The following is a 23,857-nucleotide window of genomic DNA, read 5'->3' as shown; positions in this document are numbered from 1 at the left end:
GATCACCTCACCAAGCTTTCCCTCATTCATTTCCCAAGTTAACAAACACCCATAATCTAACTGAAGACAAACCCTACACATGTTTTGTCAGTCTCACATTTGGAAATAATAGGATTCATATCCATGTCAGTGAATACAGAAAAGGTTATCTATCCACTTCTAGTTGCTGTAGGTGGTCTCTCATACCCTATAATTTTCCCCTTAAACCAGTCCAATAACACTGGGTAAAAATATCAAGATGTATATTGATAAGGCTATATTTTTCCTTCTAGCAAATAGTAGTGATAATGATAATAGCTGATTTTTAAGTAATTTTATTTTCTAGTAGATAGCTAAGCATGATATAACTGAACAAATAGATGAGCTAGATATTATTATTACTGCTATTTTATCTTATTTTTAAGTAACCTTCACACTGAGTGCAGAGACCAGTAGGAGGCTTGAACTCACGACCATGAGGTCAAACCTGAGCTGAGTTCAAGTGTCAGATACTTAACCAGTTGACCCATCCAGGCACCCCATTATTGCTATTTTAAAGGTGAGAAAAATGAGTGTTAAACAAGTTAACTAATTTGCCCAATGTCATAGAGCAACTGTGATGCCAGGATTGGAATAAAGACCTTCTGATTCAGATGTCTATATTCTTTAATGTTTAATTTTGAGAGACAGAGACAAAGAGAGTGCGAGCAGGGAAGAAGCAGAGAGATAGGAGACACAGAATCTGAAGCAGGCTCCAGGCTCTGAATTGTCAGGACAGAGCCAGACACAGGGCTTGAACTCAGGAGCTGTGAGATCATGACCTGAGCCAAAGTCAGACATTTAACCGACTGAGCCACCCTGGCACCTAAAAATGTCTACATTCTTAAACCGTGTTTTTTAACTTCACATATAAACAGATGGCTACTGATATGTTAGATTGAGTCATTTATTAAATTTCTGCTTTATTTCAAATAGAACTAGGAACTCTTGGGTACTTCTTAATTTTTTGGTAAATTGAATATAAGAAACCAATATGCATTATATTTATGCATACTTGATCCATTTTCCAGGAAACATAAGTTGTGTAGTAACTCATGATTTATTTTTCAGCTGACTATGCTTTTATAGATGAGATGGTGACTAACTGGAAGTTAGAATTTTATCATTTTAAAAGGCTTCATCAGTCATTTGACTAATAGACTCTACTGTTATAATTTATTATACTGTTATTTATTATACAATAGGTTAATAAGGTATTTTAAACATCCTATTCAGAAACAAAGAAAAATGGTTGAATTAAACTTGTCTGCTTCCATTATTTTCTTTAAAATTGTAAGAGAATGATCAATGTTTTTTCTATATTAAGTCAAATTTTAAAAGCATTATTTAAAAGCACTCATTTGCAAATTAAAGGTAATTCACTACATTCATTAAAGCTTCACTTACCTAAAATGATTTTCACTTGATTACGAATATTATGATTAAATGAGTCTTAGTATGCAAATATCACTTAAATTCATTTACATGTTAACTTAAATCATCAGCTCTTATAATCATAGTGGAGTTACTCAAAATACAAAGACTTCTACCAAATAAAGGTTAGAAATTACCATACTCCAAACTGTATGGATAAAAGTAATTTTTAAGCAGCTGATTTGTCCTCCTTATTTTAAAATATGAAAGTCTGGGGTGCCCAGGTCACTCATTTGGTTAAGTGTCTGACTCTTGATAAAGGCTTAGGTCATGATCTCACAGTTCACAATGTCAAGGTGGAGCCTGCTTGAGACTTGCTTTCTCCCTCTCCCTCTGCCCCTCCCCCATTCATGAGCTTGTGTACTCTCTCTCTCTCAAAATAAATAAAATCAAAAAATATGAAAATGTAATAATTTATGACAGTTCTTTTCTCAAAAAAGTAGGCATGGCATGTAAAATGTATGTATGTGTGTAATGAAAAATGCATGTGTATCTATGTAATGATAACATTAAAATTTAATACTGTTAATAACCAAAATGATGATATTAATACTAATAACTGTCAAGAGTCATGAGTTCTTCAAATTCAAAGTGGTTATTATAATTTCTTCATGAGATGGTTTATGGGGGCACCTGTGTGGCTCAGTCAGTTGAGCATCTGACTTTGGCTCAGGTCATGATCTGACAGTCTGTGAGTTCAAGCCCTACATCCGACTCTAGGCTGACCGTTCAGAGCTTGGAGCCTGCTTCAGATTCTTTGTCTCCTTCTCTCTCTGCCCCTTCCCTGCTTGTACTCTGTTTCTCTCTCTCTCAAATATTAATAAAAATCAAAAAAAATTTTAATAATAAAAAGAAGTTTTGTGTTAAACATATACCAGGCTTGCTGGAAAGTACCCTACATGAATTATGTCATTATATGGTCACTAAAGCTCTTTGTGTCTAATGCTATTATAGTCCCCCATTAATCAGATTAGCGAACTCTGCTTTGAAAATAAGCAACTTTTACAGGATTACATGATTAGTAAGTGGCTAAGTAGGAGCTAAAGTCTATGGTCATGTGGTACCTGGCTGGCTGAATTGGTAGAGCATGCAACTCTTGATCTCAAGGTTGTAAATTCAATCCCCACACTGGAAGTACAGCTTGCTTAAGAAATATAATAAAGTCTGCACTCATAATTTCTGTGCTTTGTTTCCATAACAGAACAGTAAATGAAAAATTCAGAAATAGACTTCTCTGTGCATGCTTATTTGTTAAAGTTCTTTATGTGAAAATTCTAGAATATGCTTATTCTGATGCCCATTTTGGAACTGCGGGGATTCTGGTAGCTAAGTGTACTTATCAATATGAAAATAAAAATTTTAGTAATAGAATCTCCCTTTTTCGCTTGAGTTCTTTTGCTCAACAGAACACTATTAACAGTGAGTATCACCATACGAGACATCAATTATCTGTTTAATTTTATTAGTGATGTAATCACAACAAAATTTTAACTAATATGTGGCTTTAAGGCTATCTCATACTTACTAGATGTTCTCCAACTATATAAAATAAAGTAACTTTGTGAATGTTCAAATTTACAAAAAAGGCGAAGTTAGGGTTGTGATTATATGGAATAGGAATACTCACTAACGTATCTGTCAGTTTGTTTCCTAAGAAAAGTTTGAAGTATACTGTTATAGAAAATAATCACTTTTCAACCATCTTTGCAAGCATTTATGTATTGGGTAAACCTCATTTCTAAAGAAGAAGAAATGGCACTGTTTCCCAGAAGACCCAACCCTGCCCATCACAGCACTTAACTTCTTAGATGAGCACTAAATGCATTTAAGTGTGTTTGATGCATTCACCACTTATTTTCGAAAACAAGAAAATTGCAAGTTTTGAAATGGTGCTATTTAAACAGTTTTGCAATTGCTTTTCAAGCATTTCCCACTACCTATACCCTCCTCCTATCTATAACAGACGTCTATTTAAAAATGAGATATAACTTTGAAAGTGTCATTTTATAGGTGCAGTGTAAATCTTTGATTTCTTTGGTTCATGCTCTTTTGTGTCTTCTCAAACGAGGAAAGAAAAACCTGTTGTTTTTATATCATCAAAAAATAGAAAAATATTGTTGAACTCCAACTAGACTTAATAGCCACTGAATATTATGTCTTTCAGAAGCAAAGCAAATCCCTCTTGAATTCAATCCTAGGGAAAACAGTTAATGATATTTCTTATACTAAAGAGTCAAAATTTGGAGAATACTTCACCTTGAATATTTGGAGGCCCTTATTATGATTAAGGACAGTAATAATTGTAATGACAGTGAATGCAAAAGAATGGTAACTTTCTTGTGATTTGTCATTCCCTTAACAAGTAGGCTGTGGAAACAAAAGCAAACTTGCATTTAAAAAATAATACTACCTTGCTTGGTATTGTGCAAAGCTTTTACACAAACTCTTTTAAACTTTACCAAATCCCTGTAAATAGATATTGTCGTGCTAACTTAAATAATAAAACTTAGTCTACCAAGAACCCAGCAATCTAGCTCCTTCTTAGAGATGTACTGTTCAACACCTGCAATTATTTGTTCACCTCTATGGCAGTAAGTTCAACAGCAAGAACTCTGTAACAGAGATTTCATTCTAGCTGGGGACACATGCACACACACACACACACACACACACACACACACACACTTTAGCAGATTAAAACTACAAAAAAGCCAGTGAAATTTTAATTTCAGATAAACAAATAGATTTTAATGTAAAAAGGTTCCAGATGTTTCACGGTTAAAGGAAGGTACCATATCCTGTATTTTAATTATATGCATATCCCACATATTGCATATTAAAATGTACCATTAAATGTGAATTTCTAGTAAATAACAAATAATATTTTTATTATAAATATATTCCAGGCAGTATTTAGAAACACTTATAGTTGAAATTTATATTTAATTGAAATCCTGCTTTTTATCTGGTGACTCCAACACTCACACATGTACAGACAAACTATACTGTATAGTGGATCAAGACAAATGTTATAGAGAAAAATATATCGGGGAATCAGAATAGAAACTATCAGAGAAGAGGTAGTTTCAATGTTTAAAAAGTTAAGGACTACTTTACTGTGAAGGTAACATTTGAGCAAAGATCTGAAGAAAATGATGGAGCAAGCCAAAATAGGTCTAGAAAAAAAGAAATTTTTAGGCAGAGGAAATGACGAATGTAAAACACTAAGCCATGACCAGCATTTTACATGAAGAGGAGTGACATAGAAAGCAGCATGGTATCAGGCTACAAGAACAGTAACTACCACTTGGGACTCAAGTGGCTGTTTGCGGATTTCTCAACCCTAACTGTTGGCAGATACATAATGCAAGTCCCTATCCACTTGTTCCATCAAACATTCTAAGAGCTATGTGCAAGCCATGTTGATATCAGGAGGTACAGGTAATGGCTTATGTAGGTAGATAACTGATGAACAATCCATGTGGCTTGCCTATATGCCATCAGGCTTTAGTGTGAGATCTAAGCATACAACTTAATATTCTAAACCTTCATTACAAAGATGAACAGAGAAATAACATCCATAAATCCTCTACTTCCAAAAAAAATTAAAAATTTCCACAGCACCCTTACATTGTATAGTAACTCCTCACCCTACCTTCAAGCATAAATGGGATTATGACACTATGCACTTTTATTAAAGTTTTCCTTTTTCCATTTCAAGAACCTTCTTGTTTCGAGAACCAATCTGCTGTTTTCAGCAACACAGAAAAATAAATCTTTGAGTACACCATAAGCTTGTGTGCCCATTAAAAACAAACAAACCAACAGAAAACAAAAAACTTCTAATTTAGCATAGCAAATGTCTTCATGGGAAAATTAATCCTCTCACTAAACTGTACGGTGTACCACCAGCACAAAAATTTACAAAATGAACTATGAAATTTATAATTATCTGGCAACATGTTATAAAGATCTTCTGAAGTCCAAAATGAAAAACGTAATGGGATATGAATGAAAGGTCTTCCATGACTTCCACAATCCATGGTCAAATAAAAAGCAAGATGTAAAACAGAGAGGAAGAAGATCCTGCTATAGTAGAAGAGGAAGACAGCAATGATTTGTTCATAATAGAAATATACTAATCCTTATAATATTCTATTGAGTAGAAAGCAATCCTGTAATGGCCTCAAAGAACTAGGGGACTGATTTAAGTGACTTATTCTATGCTCTAATTTACCTTTGGTAAAATTTACCTAATTAGTTCATTAAAATTTTGTCTAAGTTTTAGTGATGTTAATGTGTTGATGGATTAGTTTCCCACTACAGTTTTTCATATGGAACTTTCTAAGTAAGAAAATTAGTTTACTTATTACAGACATATATAACTTTGATAAACTATGTAAATTATAGGCAGTCCCTAAAAATATCCTATTGCTTTCATGAATATACAGAGAATAAAAGTTATTTACCATAGATATGAAACTATTTAATGATATCCTGAAATATTTCTCACTTCCTGTATACAGTTTAATATGATTGGACTTATGCCAAGTACCAAACTAGTAATTTCTCATCTTGAGGATACATAGCATGGGAATAGTAGCTCGAGGACAGATTTAGAAATGGCCATTTATCGTGAGTGCCAGACATGAATCTTAAGCATTCAGGTTTGATTAAAATCATAACAATATTATCATCCTGAAAAATGACAAAGAAGGAAAGGGTAAGAGTTGGGAAATTGTGAAGTTTTTATCACAATTTGGTTAATAGAAGTATTTTAAAGGGACATAATGCCTATGACAATTATAAGTCAATGTTGTAAATAAGTAACAAAAATATACACTAATTTATTCATTTTTTGATGTTTATTTTTGAGAGAGAGAGAGAGAGAGAGAGCACATGCACAAACAGGCGAGAGGCAGCCAGAGAAGGAGACAGAGGATCTGAAGTGGGCTCTGTACTGACAGCAGACAGCCTGATGTGAGGCTTGAACCTATGAACCATGAGATCATGGCCTGAGCTGAAATCAAGAGTGCCCAAAATATACACTAATTTAAAATTGTTTTGATGCCCTCTTACCCTCAAAAAATTTCAAATAACTTAGTGAATCCAGTAACCTTTTTATTTTGGGGGCAGAAATATTAACATATTCCAGATAAGTGCAGCAAATGGATATTTGCTAAATATTTGAAGTCGTTTGATTTAAAGTAGTCAACAAGCTCCACCAAAAAATTGCTAGAAGCGATATATGAATTCATCAAAGTTTCAGGATATAAAAGCAGCATACAGAAATCCACTGCATTTATATCTACCGATAGTGGAGTAGCAGAAAGAGAAATCCAGGTATCGATCACATTTACAACTGCATCAAAAGCCAAGATACCTAGGAATAAACCTAACCAAAGATATAAAAGATCTGTACTCTGAAAACTATAGAAAACTTAATGAAAGAAATCAAAGATGACACAAAGAAATGGAAATATATTAAAATATTCCATGCTCATGGACTGGAAGAACAATATTGTTAAAATATCTACACTACCCAAAGCAATCTATACATTTAATGCAATCCCTATCAAAATACCCACCAGCATTTTTCACAGAGCTAGAACAAAGAATTCTAAAATTTGTATGGAAACCAATAAAGACCCTCAACAGCCAAGGCCATCTTGAAAAACAAAAGCAGAGCTAGAGGCATCACTATTCCAGACTTAAAGCTATGTCACAAAGCTGTCGTCATCAAGACTGTGTGGTACTAGCACAAAAACAGTCACATATATCAAAGCAACACAATAGAAAGCCCAGAAATGAACTTGCAACTATATGGTCAACTCATCTTTGACAAAGCAGGAAAGAATATCTAATAGAAAAAGGATAGTCTCTTCAACAAATGGTACTGGGAAAACTGGACAGGCACATGCAGAATGAACCAGAATCACTTCCTTCCAGCATACACAAAATCCAAAATGGATTGAAGACCTAAATGCGAGATAGGAAACCATCAAAATCCTAGAGGACAACGTAGGCATCAACCTCTTTGACCCTGGTCACAGCAACTTCTTACTAGATATGTAGTATACCTTAGAGGGCAAAATGAACTACTGGGAACTATTGGGACTTCATCACGACAAAAAGTTTCTGCACAGTGAAGGAAACAATAACAAAATTAAAAGGTAGCCTATGGAATTAGAAGATATTTGCAAATGACATTTCCATTAAAGGGTTAGTAGCCAAAATCTACTAAGAACTTACCAAACTCACCCCTCCCCCAAAATAATCCAGTTAAGAAATGGGCAGCAGGGGGGTGCCTGGGTGGCTCAATTAGTTAAACTTCCAACTTCAGCTCAGGTCATGATTTCACAACTCATGGCTTTGAACCCATCATCAGGGTTTGTGCTGACAGCTCAAAGCCTGGAGCCTCCTTCCAATTCTGTGTCTCCCTCTCTCTTCTCTCTCTGCCCTTCTCCCATTCACAATCTCTCTCTCTCTCTCTCTCTCTCTCTCTCTCTCTCTCTCTCTCTCTCTCAAAAATATATAAATATCACATCTCCAAAGTCAAGGGAATCCAAAGCAAAAATGAACTACTGGGACCTCATCAAGATAAAAAGCTTCTGCACAGCAAATGAAACAACTAACAAAACTAATAGACAACCGACAGGATGGGAAAAGATATCAGATAAAGGGCTAGTATCCAAAATCTATAAGGAACTCCCCAAACTCCACACCTGAAAAACAAATAATCCAGTGATGAAGTAGGCAGAAGACATAAACAGACACTTCTCCAAAGAGGACATCCAGATGGCCTACAGGCACATGAAATGATGCTCAACATCACTCATCATCAGGGAAATACAAATCAAAACCACACTAAGATACCACCTCACACCGGTCTGAGTGGCTAAAATGAACAAATCAGGAGACTATACATGCTGGTGAGGATGTGGAGAAATGGCCACCCTCCTACACTGTTGGTGGGAATGTAAACTGGTGCAGCCACTCTGGAAAACAGTGTGGAGGTTCTTCAAAAAAATTAACAATAGAACTCCCTTATGACCCAGTAAGGCACTGCTAGGACTTTACCCAAGGGATACAGGAGTGCTGATACATAGGGGCACATATACCCCAATGTACAAAGCAGCACTTTCAACAATAGCCAAATCATGGAAACAGCCTAAATGTCCATCAACGGATGAATGAGTCAAGAAGATGTGGTTTATATATACAATGGAATATTATATGGCAATGAGAAAGAATGAAATCTGGCCATTTGTAGCAAGAAGGATGGAACTCGAGGGTATTTTGCTAAGTGAAATAAGTCAGGCAGAGAAAGACAGATACCATATATTTTCACTCATATGTGGAATAGGAGAATCATATGAGGATCAATAGGGTAAGGGAATAGGAAAATCAAAATGAGGATCATAGGGTAAGGGAAGGGAAAAATAGCTAAGGAAAGGGAAGGGAGGCAAACCATAAGAGACTCATAAATACTAAACAAACTGAAGGTTATGGGGGGTGGGGAAGAGGGGAAGGGGGATGATGGGCATGGAGGAGGGCACTTCTTGGGATAAGCACTCGGTGTTATATGGAAACCAACTTGACAATAAACTATAATAAAAAATAAACATTAAAAATTTTAAAAAAAGAAATGGGCAGAATACATGAATAGACACTTCTCCAAGGAAGACATTCCAACGGCCAACAGACAAGTGAAAAGATGCTTAACATCACTCATCATCAGGGAAATATAAATCAAAACCACAATGAGATACCACCTGACAACTATCAAGATGACTAAAAGTAATAACACAGGAAACAAATATTGGTGAGGATGTAGAGACAGGGAGTCCTCTTACACTGTTGGTGGGAAATCAAAATGGTGCAGTCACTGTGGCAAACAGTATGGAGGTTCGTCAAAAAGGTAAAAATAAAACAACCCTATGACCCAGCAATTGCACCACTATGTATATACCTAAAGGATAAAAAATACTAATTTGAAGGGCCACACGCACTCTAATGTTTATAGCAGCAGCATCAACAATACCCAAACTATGGAAAGAACCCAAATGTCCTTCAACTGATTAATGGATACAGAAAATATATAGACATATATATACACACACACACACACACACACACACACACACACAGTGGAATATTACTCATCAATCAAAAAGAATGAAATCTTCCTATTTGCTATGATGTGAATGGAGCAGGAGAGGGTATTATGCTAAGCAAAACAAGTCAGTCAGAGAAAGACAAATATCAAATTATTTCACTCATGCAGGATTCAAGAAACAAAACAGGTGAGCATAGGGGAAGGGAAACAAAAAAGAGAGGGAAGCAAACCATAAAGACTCTAAACTATAGAGAAGTGGGGGAGGGTGGGCTAGATGGATGAGGGGCGTTACGGGAGGACACATGTTGTGTTGAACACTGGGTATTGTATGTAACTGATGAGTCACTAAATTCTACTCCTGAAACCAATATTATCCTAAAATTGGTTTAACTAAAATTTAAAGAAAATTTTGAAAGAAAAAGTTAGTTCCTAAGCACATAAAATCACAAGAGGTAATAAACATATACATTTTTGAAACACATTGGAATTCAACAGCAGTTTTCTTCTAGGCACTCTAAGTTTGCCCATGTAGTTTTCAGACTGGGGGGAAAAAGGGCTTTCTTTTTCTAATAAGAAGAAATTTACTTTAAAAATATATATATATACAGTATTATGGAAGATGAACAAGAAAAGAACAAACATATAGGGCATTTTTACTCTTTTGACTCCATCAATATGTTCAATTATTAGGAAAATTAAGTAATTAATGAGAGTCTACAACTTTTTTTCTGCAATTGTGGTATTTTTGTCATGGCAATTAGAAGATAGCTTCAATTATACAACACAGTTTCATGGCCCACTACGTATTCTTCCCACAGATACTTGTTGGGTATTTCTATGGAGATAAAAAGAGAAAGAGGAATTTCTAATTTCTTGAAAGTATCCAATTAAACTGATGCCTAACTTTAGACTGATGCTAATATCAGACAAGATATTTGCTCTAAAGCTATGAGAATCCATTAGTATGCCTTTGCATGTAGATGGTATTCCTGGAACAAAGGAGACAAAGAATGCTATGAATTTATTAGAGGGGGGAAAACTGGTATTCTTCAACTTAAACAAGTGCCAAGGATTACTCTCATTTGGCAAGTTTCACTGAAACATGTTGTATGAAATGACAGCTCTGGCAGTCTGGGTCTAATGAAGAAACAAATCACACAGTAGCCTCCCAGGGAAAGTTTCATATAAAGATACATATTCATATATATCAATTATGGTTTAATACAAATGAGACAGTCTGTTAAAGGACAAATTCTAGAGTAAGGTGTTTGAAAATCATGGTTTAGAACAACATTCTGCTGAGATTATTTTCAAGAACTATTTCAAGTGCCCTAGTGCTGCATATTGTGAGAGACAAAGTAAGGATATGAAAATAGTATTCAGAGACAAGTCAAAAGAACCGGATTCAAGCTTTACTTCTGTTATATTTCCTTGAAAGCCTACCAAATCTCTAAATGCCTCACTTTTATTCAACTTTAAAATAAATTCCTCCTCTCATTCTGCAGGGATGTGATAAAGAGCAAATGAAAAATGTGGGTAAAAGTACTTGCAAAGCATAAAATGTTAATACAATTAAGATTTCATTGACAGTGGTGATTGAAGTGGTCACTTAAATACTCCACCAAAATAAGTAAATGCCCCAAATCCTTCTGCTTGTCAATTAACAAGAAGAGGGATACTGAAATTAACAATTTCAAAAGATGTGTTGCCTATGAATCAGGTGAGTGTTCTCCCAGCAGTACTGTACGGCAGTTTCATGGAAGAATGACAGATCCAACCGTGCTCATGGGAATAAAGAATAAATGGCAGCAAACAGAAACTTGTGAAAGGGCTCAATTGTACTTGTCCATCTTGCTCCAGTCTACTGAAGTATGTATGTGAACTTGAACAAACTAGCCTACATACTTTTTATTCTGCTTAAATGGAAAAGAGAAAAATAAATTGTAGTTCCAGGGTACATTAAGTATTGATATAGCATTATATGATTAATTTACTATTTAGATCTGGTAGTGTTCAACTTATGCCAGTAAAAATAAGGACTCATAATCATAATGATTTTTTTCAGTTACTACACAACCTATTAGAAGCACTCGATGGGTCGTCCAAGTCACACATCTAATCAGTCACTTCATTGCAGCAGGTCATGTTCTTCTGACAGGCTAGATTTCCAGGTGGTGTTAAAATTTAATTTTATCAGTTGCTCTTCAGTTTATCATCCCAAGCAAAGCTTTATCTTTATTTTTTTCATATTTGTTATTTTGAAGTATTTGACATTTATCTCTGTGTCTTTGTATTTAGAACTTAAACTTCTTTTGTTAATGTTATCATATTACCTGGGTTTTTGTTACATTAGAATTCAGTTTAATTTATTTTAATTCATTTTAACCAATGTCCATAATTGTTATAGAGAAAAATCAGGCTCAGTTCCTTGGATAAATTGTCAGGATTGTTTACACGTTTTGATGGTTTTAAACTTCAGGAAACTTATCTCCAAAATGATAATTATTAGTTTACCAATGCCATATACTAATGTCATATTTGAAATGTTACTTTAAGAAAAATTAAAATAGAGAATATGTGAGACAGCAAAGTATTATCTGTTAGTATTTTTCAGATACTCTCCAGACTTTAAAGTATAATATACAGAATACTACAGATAAGTGCAAGGTCCTCCTTGAAGTTACTCTCCTCTCTACCATACCACTCTCCTCTTTCTATTTCCCTCCATTCTTTACTCAGAGTTAATTATTACTACAACAAGCCTCATATCACCTAAAACTCCAATGTAGTATGCAACAAGATTATCCACAATTATCTGAAAAATGTATTAAAACACTTTTTCTTCCAACTACAAATCTAACTCAGGCTGGGTTTTCGTTGTGTATTTAAAATTAAGTTATTCAAATTTAAAAATGAATTTAAAGTCTTAGGAGAGTACTGTGTCCTTTAGTAAGCCAGGCAAAATATAAAGGGTACTGTTCTCAAGGTTTTATTTTGTTTTGGAAAAGGTTTTCAATTTTTTAGAAGTGGTTTTTTAAATGTTGACAAATGATGAGTGAATTATATTATTTTAAAAGCCTTAGTATTTGGCAATTCTGATATTAGGATATCTTTTCATGTAGTGAATGACTACTCAATCATCCTGTGCCTTCCTATCATTCCATGGAGGCGGACATTACACATATTTTTTTCTTTTTTATCTCAGCAACTCAAGTTTTCCCTGGACACTTGACTTTCAGATGATAGAAACATTTGATTAAAATAACATTTAGTCTTTAAAGGAGATGTGCCTATTTTACAGGTATTTTATTAGTCTATATACTATTCCTCTGAATATCATTGATAGGAATTTATATTATTTATGACCTACAGACTTTGTTTTTGAAGTTTAATAAAATGAAAAGGCAAACAAAAACAAAGGAAAATTATTGCAAAAAGAATATGTTGTCAGAGGACTAGGGCTCTGAACATAAGAACTCTTATGATTCATTAAGATAAGTAGCCTGCTCTGCTGTCAGCATGGAGCCTGCTTTAGATCCTCTGTCCTTTCTCTCTGCCCCTCCAACCCCACTCTTTTTCTCAAAAATAAACAATCATTTTTTTAAAAATTCTTTAAAAGAAGATTAATAGCCTAATTTAAAAATGTACAAAGGATTTAGCGTTGCCTGGGTGGCTCAGTGGTTGGGCGTCTGACTTCAGCTCAGGCCATGATCTCATGGTTTGTATTTTCCGGCCCCACATCAGGCTTTATGCCGACAGCTCAGAGCCTGAAGCCTGCTTAGGATTCTGTGTCACCCTCTCTCTGCCCCTATCCTGCTCATGATCGATCTCTCTCTCTCTCAAAAATAATAAACTTAAAAAATGTACAAAGGATTTGAACAAATCTAATAAGGTGTACAATTGGCCAATAAGCATATACAAAGGTGCTCATCATCAGTTGTCATCAGGGAAATGAAATTAAAACTGTCTGAAATCACTACAAGCTCCTTAAAATGATTAAAATGTAATAGGCTAAAATATCAAAGTTGGTGATATAATGCAAGTCGAATCCTCAGACCCTGCTAGTTTTAATGTAAATGTTAAACACTTTGAAAACTACGCAGAATTTTGAAAAGAAACATGTACCATACCAGCCATTCCTTTATTAGGTATTTGTAACCAAAGTAGGGACACATTTGAGAAAATGACTCATATACAATTACTGTTAGTGGCTTTGTTCATAATAGCCCCAAAATATAAACAACCAAATGCCCAACAAAAAATACAAAAAGACTATGTGATGTATACCACAGTTGAATACCATTCAACAAAAAAAGAAGAGACTACTGATAGAATATGGATGAGTCTAAAATACATTATGCTCAGTGAAATAATCCAGACAAGAAGAATACATAAAATAGGATTCCATTTATCTAACTTCTAGGAAATAAAATTCACCTATTGTGAGAAAAGTAGATTACGGCTTGGTTGGGGACAGGAGGAGAGGAAATGATTAACTATAACATTGCTTGAGCAAACTCTTATGGTTGCTGGCATTGGTCTTCTCCTGAGCCTGTCAAGGGATCCCTGAGGACGTAGGTCTCCCAAAGCTCCCTCAATTGTAAACGAAAAAGAGTTGTAGTTTCTTGTACATAAATTATACAATACAACTGAAAAAAATAACAAAAAGAGCACTAATGAAAAACCATTTTTTTATATACTAAAGTATATAAATTTTTCTGTTCTTAGTTCTGGCAAATTGTTGTTTTCCAGGAATTTCCCTATTTCATCTAAATTAGCAAATTTATTGGTACCAAGTTAGGATAATATTATTCTATTATTGTTTTCAGACATGTATGATTTGTAGCAAAATCCATTTTATTCATTACTAACGTTAGTAAGTTGTGTTCTCTTTCTTCTTGAGCAGTCCTGCTAGGAGTTTGGCAGTTTTATAAATATTTCCAAAGAATTAACTTTAACCTTTGAGGAGTTTTATCTATTACACATATTTTTTTCATTTTAATAATCTGTTATTATTCTCCTTTGTAAATTGATTTCTTTTTCATTTATATACTTTACTTTCATGCTTATTTTTAGCCTTTCTTCTTTTTTTTATTCAAATTAGTTAACAACAGTGAAGTCTTGGCTTCAGGAGTAGTACCCAGTGATTCACCTCTTACATAGGACACCCAGTGCTCATCCCAACAAGTGCCCTTCTTAGTGCCCATCACCCATTTAACCTATCCCCCACCCATTTCCCCTCTAACAACCCTGTTTGTTCTCTGTATTTAAGAGTTTCTTATGGTCTGCCTTCCTCACTGTTTTATCTTATTTTTCCTACCATTCTCCTATGTTCATCTGTTATGTTTCTCAAATTCCACAAGTGAAGTCACAGTTTATCTGTCAAAGACTGATAGCCTTTCTTCATATCTAATATTTAAAGTCAAATACTTCCTTTATTATTTTAGTTGCATTCCATATGTTTTTTTTTGTCATATATTATCTACCAGTACCATATATTTTCTCATTTCCCTGGAGATTTCCTCCTGGAATCATGTATAGAAGTTACTTTATTACATTAAGGTATTTACATATTCAACTTTTTGTTATTTGATGTTTTTGTCACGGATTCCTATTCATTTATAATTTTAAAATTCTGTTGTTTAGATGAAAATATAGTTACTAATTGTAAAAAATTTTATGTGTGCTTGAAAAATGTATAATGTGCCATTTGCAAATACAGTTTTATGTATGCTGATTACTTCAAATCTCTTACAGCTATTTTCATTATCTTCTATATTCTTATACTGCCTTTTCCTATTTATTATTTTTTGAAAAAGGGCTAAAATCTTCTATTTGTGTACTTTTCCTTTTTCTTCCTTTCAATTCTGTTAAGCTTTGATTTAAATATTTTGAATCAACATTAATTTTAATATAAGATTTTTATTTTCTAACAGTCATCCAATAAACACATTATTGGGATCACTTGTAGGTATGTTTCTAATGTTTATTTCTATTGATTCATTAATGTTTCTATCCTATATTGTTGCTAGTTCAGAGAAAACATAGTAGGGAATCAAATAACATACAAGTCAATTGTAAGTTAAATCTATTTAAAAATCCAATGACCCTAAAGAAAATTTAAAATATGCACATGATTTCTGAGCCCTACCCCCACAAACACTGATGTAACAAACTATAAAAGCTTTATTTCTAGAGGACTTCTCAGTAATTTGAGGACCATTTGTTTGACTTCTCAGTCAAATCTGAGTCAAAATCATACTGTGTGACAAGAAAATTGATAAGGACTATCTAAAAGTCAATAGTGTGGCATAACCTATTATGTTTTAGAATTTCATATGTAAACAATAAAAAATTTCTTCTCAATAATTTGTATCTCAGAATTCTCAATAAAAATACTCAATTATCTCAGTATATCCACAAATTCATTTCAAGAAGAGAACAAAACAAGAATTGTATTTTATATTCAGCTAAAATAACTTTCAAGAAGAGCTGCTATGGAAAACATAGTCTTGAAATAAGGAGAATACTTTTCCTAATCTCCAATTAAGAGAACGATGTAGGATGGACATCCCAAGTCGAAAGACGATGGCACAACCACAGCAAATGGAAGGAAAATACTCCATTTCTTTTCATGAAATACTTCTAGAATGAGAGCAAAGTCTGACAAAAACAAGGCGCCATTGGAATCATTACAGAGATTTTATAATGCCCCATGCCTCACAGGGAAGAACTGAAACAAAACTATGGGTACAATATCTTGTTTATATTGTTATTAGAGCAAAGAAGCAGGAATTCCAAGACAGGAAGTAGGACTACAGAAAAAATCCTAACTACTTCTCTCTACAAACTCCCAATTCAGATGGATGGAATGGAGATCATGAAAGATACCTCACTTGAGTGCCACAAACAACATAAGCTTATCCTCATTATAAAGCTTCCCTGCTGTTTTTGGGTTGAGTTGATAATTTCAACAGGATTTCAAATACATTTTCTTTAATACGACCTTTTACCTTGTGAGTTTACTTCTTTCAGTTTTTCTTCCAAGGTTCAGTAACTCTGATTTAAATCTCTGAACAAAAATAATTTAAAAGAACTGCAGAGGACAAAAATATTATCATTTATTCATGCAACACATATTTATTGACCATCTATTCTGCATGAGATTCTGGATTTGTTTCAATGGGCCAAAAAGACCAAAAGGACTGCTGTCATAAAGCTTATATTCTAGAAGTAGAATACAAATAAAAATATTGGCATAACAAAATCAATAATATGGTAAAAGATTTTTTTAGTCCCGCGCCCAGAGTTTATTTATTTAGAGAGAGAGTTAGAGACAGCACAAGCAGGGAGGAGCCATAAGGAGAGGGAAGGAAAGAATCCCAAGCAGGCTCCACACTATCAGTAATGAGTTCAGTGCAGAGCTCAAGTTCACAAACTGTGAGATCATGACCCAAGTGGAAATGAAGAGCAAAAATGTTTAATCAACTGAGCCACCTGGATGACCAATGGTAAAAGATATTAAGTGCCATGGAAAAGAGGATTGAGAATACAAGCTGGTGAGTTGGAGTTCCAAAATTAATGAGATGAGCATAGATCTCACTCTCAAAATAGTATTTCAGGACTTGAGGTGAAAAAGGTTATTTGGACATATAGATAAAGTTTGTTCTATGCAGAAAAATACAGCTCCAAAAGGACGCTCAGGTAGAAGCATACCCAGTGAATTTAAGCGTGATGTTCAATATGCAAAGAACCAAAGGAGAGAGATGGAGGGTAATATTGTAAAGCAGGGTATTCTTCACTGAACTAATTAAGGACTAGTGTCCAATAGGCCTTCTAGGCTTTTGGTCTCCATTCTGAGAGAAGCAAATAGCCATAAGATGGTTTCAGGTAGAGATATAAAATGACTGAATATTTTAGTAAGATTGCTCTGGCCGCTATATTGAAAATAGATTGTAGGAAGGCAAACATAGAAGTCAAGAGACAAGTTAGAAGGCTATGACAGTAATTCATTTGAAAGGCGATTTTGACTTGACAAGGAAGTAGCATTAGAATTATGATTTCTTAGCCAATACTTTCTATAGTATACAATGTATCTAATCTATCATGCTTACTCATAAATAATTTTAAAGTTGTTGATCAGTTGCTTTTGCAATAATTGAGTGGAGTTTTCTTTTAAAACTAAGTTGCTCATTGATTTTTCTTCTCTTTCTTGTATTGTAGAGCATTTATTATTTTGTTTTAAAGGGCTTATCAGTGTTTGTTCTAGCATATTTTCCTGAGATTTTGTCTTATGCAGTAATTGTTATCTGTTAAATTTATAAAGAAAAAAACCCCTCAATCTTTTCTTAACTTTTCTTTTAGATAGGGCATTCTAATTCTGACTGTCTTGTATCATTTTAAATACTATTACTGATATATACTAGCACTTTAGTTAATACCATCAATATTGGATAGTCAATTCAAATAGTGTATTTATCACAGAAGCCCACCATCAAAGGTAAGGATAAAACATACTTTCCATAGTAGCACAGTATTGCTATAAGTAGCTGATGGTTAATGAAATCATGTTTTTAAAACTGAAAATTTAACATTGAAATGTAACACTTTCTCTTTCAGTATTAAGAATATTATCAAAATTATACATCACTGCTTTTTAGTATTTAACATTGTTTAAGTCACTGTGAGAATCCCATGTGATAAAATTTTCATCCTTGTAATTCATGGTACTTTGGCCTCTCAATTTTCCAGAGTTAACATCTTATTGATATGCTTTATTATTATATTAGCAAATAACCTATACTGTACAAATAATTGTGGAATCAGAAATGGCCATAACTCCACTACAATGTCACCTTTTCACAATAGCCTAATTTTAAGACTTGTAAATGGTAATTCCCTGTATGTGAATGGTTTTTAAACATGTTTAAGGTCTTTTATGTAACTTTAAATATCATCCTGTGTTGGGAAATAGGACATTGGACCTTAGTTCCCAAATAGTGTCCTTGTGTATGAAACATCCGTATCAGACTTCTGCTCCCAGAATGCTGGGAACAAGGGACTTGATGAAGTCCCAGGAGGACGTGCAGGACAGAGCCTTCCTGGTCATCAGCCAAGAGTGACAAGAAGCTACAAAATATATCCACGCACAGTTGCACGCTGCTCCTGCCCTGCCCCTCTGTGACTGTCTCTATTGTTCTAGTTAAACATTTACTGCTGACTAAATGTTAACCGTGCTCTCCAGGCTTGCAAGGAGGGTATAAAATAAGATGCTGTTCCTAATAAGGTTTGCCATTAGCCCTCAGCTCTTGGTCCATCTCCATCGGGGATGTCCATGGGGCCCAGCCTCCCTGGGACCGTCCCTTTTCACAGTGCCCGGTCTTTCTGGGACCGTTCAGCCGTCACGGTGCCCAGCCTCTCTGGGAGTGTTCACCCTTCCATTAAGGAGTGAGGGGCATGGTCATGTTCCCCGGGTTTGGGAACGTCCCTGTTTGCACTAGCTGCTGGCAGCCTCTGGAAATGTCGTTGCATCTCCCTCGTCGTTTCAGGAACCTCCCACAATCCTGACAAGGTTTTTCATTTTTGTTTTCATTTCCTGCTGTCCATTCCCTTTTCAGATTTCCTTAGTTTTTACCTCACATCTTTTTACTGTTCTAGGATCCCATCCAGGACAGCACATTTACCTGTCACATGTCCTTGGGCTCCTCCTGGTTGTGAAACGTCCTCATACTTTTGATTTGGATGTTCTTGAATCCTAAGGAAGAATGCTTATCATGTATTTTGTAGCATGTCCCCCAGTTGGAGTTTGCCTGATGTTTTCCTCATGATTAAACCGTAATTATGGGTTTTTGGAATAACACAAAGGTAAAATGCCATTCTTAGCAAATTTTATCAAGGTTATGCACTAACAACATAATTTACCACTGATGATATTGACCTAGATTCTCTGACTTAATATTTATAAGATTTAAAAGATTTCTCTTTTCCCCATTCCACACTGTATTCTTGGGAAGGAAGTCACTAGGCAGAGTCCATACTCCAAGGATGAGGAGTTCTGCTCTACCCCCTTGAATACAGACTATCTATGTAATTTATTCGGCATTCTTCTGCACCAGGCAATCTGTCTGTTCTCCCTCATTTACTTAAGAATTTCTGTCAGAATGGATTCATACAGCTTAAGTTTTTTTTTTTTAACTGAGTATAAATAAGCTCCTATGGAAACAGTCATTTTCTGGAGAAATTTAGTCCAAATTCTCACTGATCCATAAATTCTATAATTGCTTATCTAGAGTAAATACAACTTGCTATCTTGAGGAACCACATAAATTGAAATTTTAGGTTGACTTTGTCACTGGACCATTTGTCCATAGAATCAAAGATGGCCACAATTGGATCTGCTACCATTCAGAAGCTTATCCTCAGCCTGGGTCTTGATAGATGTCATAAGTGGAATTTTATTCCATTTTCTCAAGGTTTTTAATTCTCCACGACTCAGGAGAAAATCATTTCTCCTGTTTACTGTCATTGACTACTTACTCTAAATGATTTCTAGGGACTTTACTGATAGTATATTGATCACTCTTTTTTCTTTTAATCATCTTTTAATATAAATTCTGGCTACTATATCTAGATGGATTTTATTGCTATTTCTCAGTAATCTCCTCTGCCACTTTGAAAGTTTTTGATTTGATGGTGGCTATTTTTATTCCCTTAATTTTCTAACAGTAATTACAAGGTTTAAATTTTTATCTCTCTGATCCCCTCCAGCAGCTGTTTCAAGATTGACCTTCTTTGACTTTTTTATGCTTATGAGACCTTTGAATTCCTTTTCTTTCTAATTCTTTCTGAATATCATTGAGCTTATGTGTTATAAGTGAACTGCTTATTGTGATAGTCACCTTGATTTCTCCTTTGAACTTCCAAAGCTCTGTATTTCTAGTCTTTTCACTGATAAATTTAGGTGATTTTTTTATTCCTATTACCACATAACTTATTCAAGCATATTAATGTATTTTCTTAGCACAAAAGATGGCTTTTGCTATTACTCTGTTGTCTTCATCAAGATTACAAATCTCCATTGGTCATACTGAATTTATTGCTTTGAGAGTCTATACATCATAGTATGGTATGTGATATATATAGCCATACCTCTATAAGATGTAAAGGTTATATTTTAATCAGAATATATATTTCATATGTTATTTGTGTATATTTATAATGGGGAAAATCCTTTCATATGATTTTAATATATGAAATATTTTAGAAGACCACATTTTCTATGGAGAGATGTACTTTTTTCCGCTTTGCTAACCAGGTATACACTCATTGTGTGACCAATTGTCTTTGCTTTCTGCTCTAATAATCGTTATTTTTTATCCTGCATCTTTTGTATTCAAATATACAGAATAGTGGAAACATTAAATAAAACTGACTGGCCAGGTGTAATTTCCAACACAAAATAGCAATAGTAATATGCATTCTGGATTGTTTCACATTTTAATATTGGAAATTAAATTAATACTTTTGTTTACTTATTGTATTATCTTGTATATATTCATATCATTTTTAACATTTTCATATTATCCTGCAACAATATATGCAACAATTAAAGCAACAAAGAATTCCATTTCATATCTATCTCTCCAGATTATGATCAGTAGTGCTATTTTTTCACGGAGTAGTATGCTTAATAAGCAATATTGTACCATTTTAATGGTACAGAAACTTCAAATATGTCTTTAAAGGCAAAAGATGTTATTTTTGCCTTTCCATCATGTTTTAAAGAATCAAGTTGCTATCTAAGTATCTATTTCCAGATTGCTTTAGGAATTCCCATTAATGTTAACAATCCATTAATGGTCATAGGAATGCTGAGGATAGCCTAAAAATTATTCTATAGCAAAATCATTTTACCTATTAATTGTATAAACATTAAACATGAATTTTTACTTGAAAGATTCTTTATGAGAAAAACATTCCCAAGGATGCTATTGAAATAACTTACAAAGTTTTAACTATAATATTCTTTAAATGATTACTTATTTAACCAAATAATCATCTTTTATTATTTCATTACTAAAGCCCTCATATGTGCAAATCAATCTCCATAGTGCTATAAATGATAAAGATGTATGGGGGCACTGGGGTGGTTCTGACTCTGACTTTGGCTCAGGTCATGATCTAAAGGTTCATGGGTTAGAGCCCTGTTTGGGATCCCCTCTCTCTCTTCTTCCTCTCTCTCTGACCCTCCCCCACTTGATCTCTCTCACTCTCAAATAAACAAAGTTGGGGGAAAAAAGTTAAAAATAGGATATCTGGCTGGCTCAGTTGGTTAAGCAGCTGACTTCTGTTCAGGTCATGATCTCGCCTTTTGTGAGTTCAAGCCCCACATTGGCTCTGTCTGATAGCTCAGAACCTAGAGCCTGCTTCAGACTGTGTCTCCCCCTCTTTTTGCTTCTACCCTGCTCACACTGTTTCTCTTTCAAAAATAAACATTTAAAAAATTTAAGTTAAAAAAGCATATAAGAAGTCTTTTAAAATATTTGCTACTTTCTATGTATTAATGCCATGAGTTCACAAAAACTATAGTATTAAAATAAATTAAGAGCCTTATTATTGCGTGTCAGTAAACCAGGGTAAGTTAACTTACAGAAATCATGAAATTAATGAGAGAAACGAGAAATTTGAATCTATATATGCTATCAAGGAATATATAAATGTATTAACTATTATGTTTTACCTCCTATGTCAGGTATGCCAACTGCCTTGCATATGTCTCTTCATTTGCTACCTTCAAGAAATCTTAAACTTAAGGTCATTATGTCTGTATTATAGATGACACACTCAGGCCTCAAAAATCAGGTAAGTTATGAGATAAATTTGAGTTGAGACTTAAATTCTGATTTACCTGACACCAAACTATGTGCCATCAACTTTCATGATCACTAACTCAAATCTATTACCTTACAGAGTGGAGGAAATCCCATATTGGAGTTAGTTCTGTGCAGTTCAGAGGAGAGGCTTCTCTACTTGGGCTCAATAATAAGTGATATAATAAAGAAAGTATTTTGAAGATGCTAAAAGATAATGATTAAGATACAGAAAATGTAAAGTGGCCTGAACATAATGAAACTCTTCATAAGAGGGGTTACTCAAAGCAATTTCATATTATCAAATTATGAGAGATGATTTACAAACCTTAGATGCTTACCTAGAGAAGTTACCTGAAATTATCCTACTAAATTTCAATAGTGTAGTAGCATAAGGGGAATGGCTATCTTCAGAAAAAAAAAAGTATAATTGTGATTGAAAGTTTTTGGAACCCTCATATGATTTATGCAAGATGTTATGATAGATTGATTTTGTCACTTAATGTCTTATGAGTGCCTAGTTTATTTATTTTTTCAATTAATTTAGTGGATTAGGGAGTCTGACATCATGTTAAGGGCAAGTATGGTCTGAGTGCAATAAGGAAAGCTTTTCATTGGTTTTCATGATTAGATAGCCCATAAATTAGAAAAGTAAAATCTATTGCTATACTTCCTTGAGCCTCAACTTTCTCACCGTTCATATCCTACCTACATTTTCATGGCCACATTCATAAAAATCTCAGGATCAAGGAGTCAGTGCACATTATCTAAGTGTATCATTATTTATAACCCAATTTTTTAAAGATGGCTTGAGGAATTGAGATCTGAGGTAACAGTCTCTTAATTAATAGAGTTGGAGAGAAAGGATTGATAGATTTTAGATATTCCCTTCAGGAAGAATACACATTTTAATTAGGGTTACTATAGCATTCCCAGACTAATGTGGAAGGAAATTTGAAGTCATGTCACAAGACTTTATGAAGTAGGTTATTATGTAATTTAGATAATTTGGCTAATTGGGACAAAGTTCTTGTCAGACTAAAGTGAGATGTCCATCTTTAATGGACAGAAAATAGAACCCAGAAAACAGAGTAAGACCAAGCACTCCCAGGTACTTCAGATCTAAGAAGTCTCTCCAAAGCCAACCCACTGACAACCCAGGCCACAGATGGAGGGCAAAGGAGGCTAGATAACTTGAAGATATTGAAGTGTAGCCAAGATGCAAAACACTTAGATCCAAAAACATGCTAGACTGGCATTGTAGATCACTGGATAACTATGGTGGACTCCAGCTCCTCCTTTGTTATCTTTCACACCCTACCATTTCATCTATGTTTCTCTGCCTCAGAGGAGCTAAACTGGATGGAATGGGCCTTTCTCTTCAAAATTAGGGCTAATGTTAAGGTTTAGACATTTC

The 23,857-nt window shown here is 34.3% G+C and overlaps 1 long non-coding RNA gene across 1 annotated transcript; it reads left to right on the top strand.

The window, feature by feature from the left end:
- Positions 1-2,846: 2,846 nt before the first annotated feature.
- LOC115294039 lies at positions 2,847-22,612 on the top strand. Its single transcript, XR_003909710.1, has 3 exons — positions 2,847-2,871; positions 22,323-22,432; positions 22,541-22,612. It is a non-coding gene; the product is annotated as an uncharacterized LOC115294039 (long non-coding RNA).
- Positions 22,613-23,857: the final 1,245 nt, after the last annotated feature.

This window comes from Suricata suricatta, chromosome 6 (assembly GCF_006229205.1).
Source record: "Suricata suricatta isolate VVHF042 chromosome 6, meerkat_22Aug2017_6uvM2_HiC, whole genome shotgun sequence".
Taxonomy (NCBI): domain Eukaryota; kingdom Metazoa; phylum Chordata; class Mammalia; order Carnivora; family Herpestidae; genus Suricata; species Suricata suricatta.
Note: the sequence above shows the minus strand (reverse complement) of the source record. Positions and strands in the feature narration are given on the sequence as shown.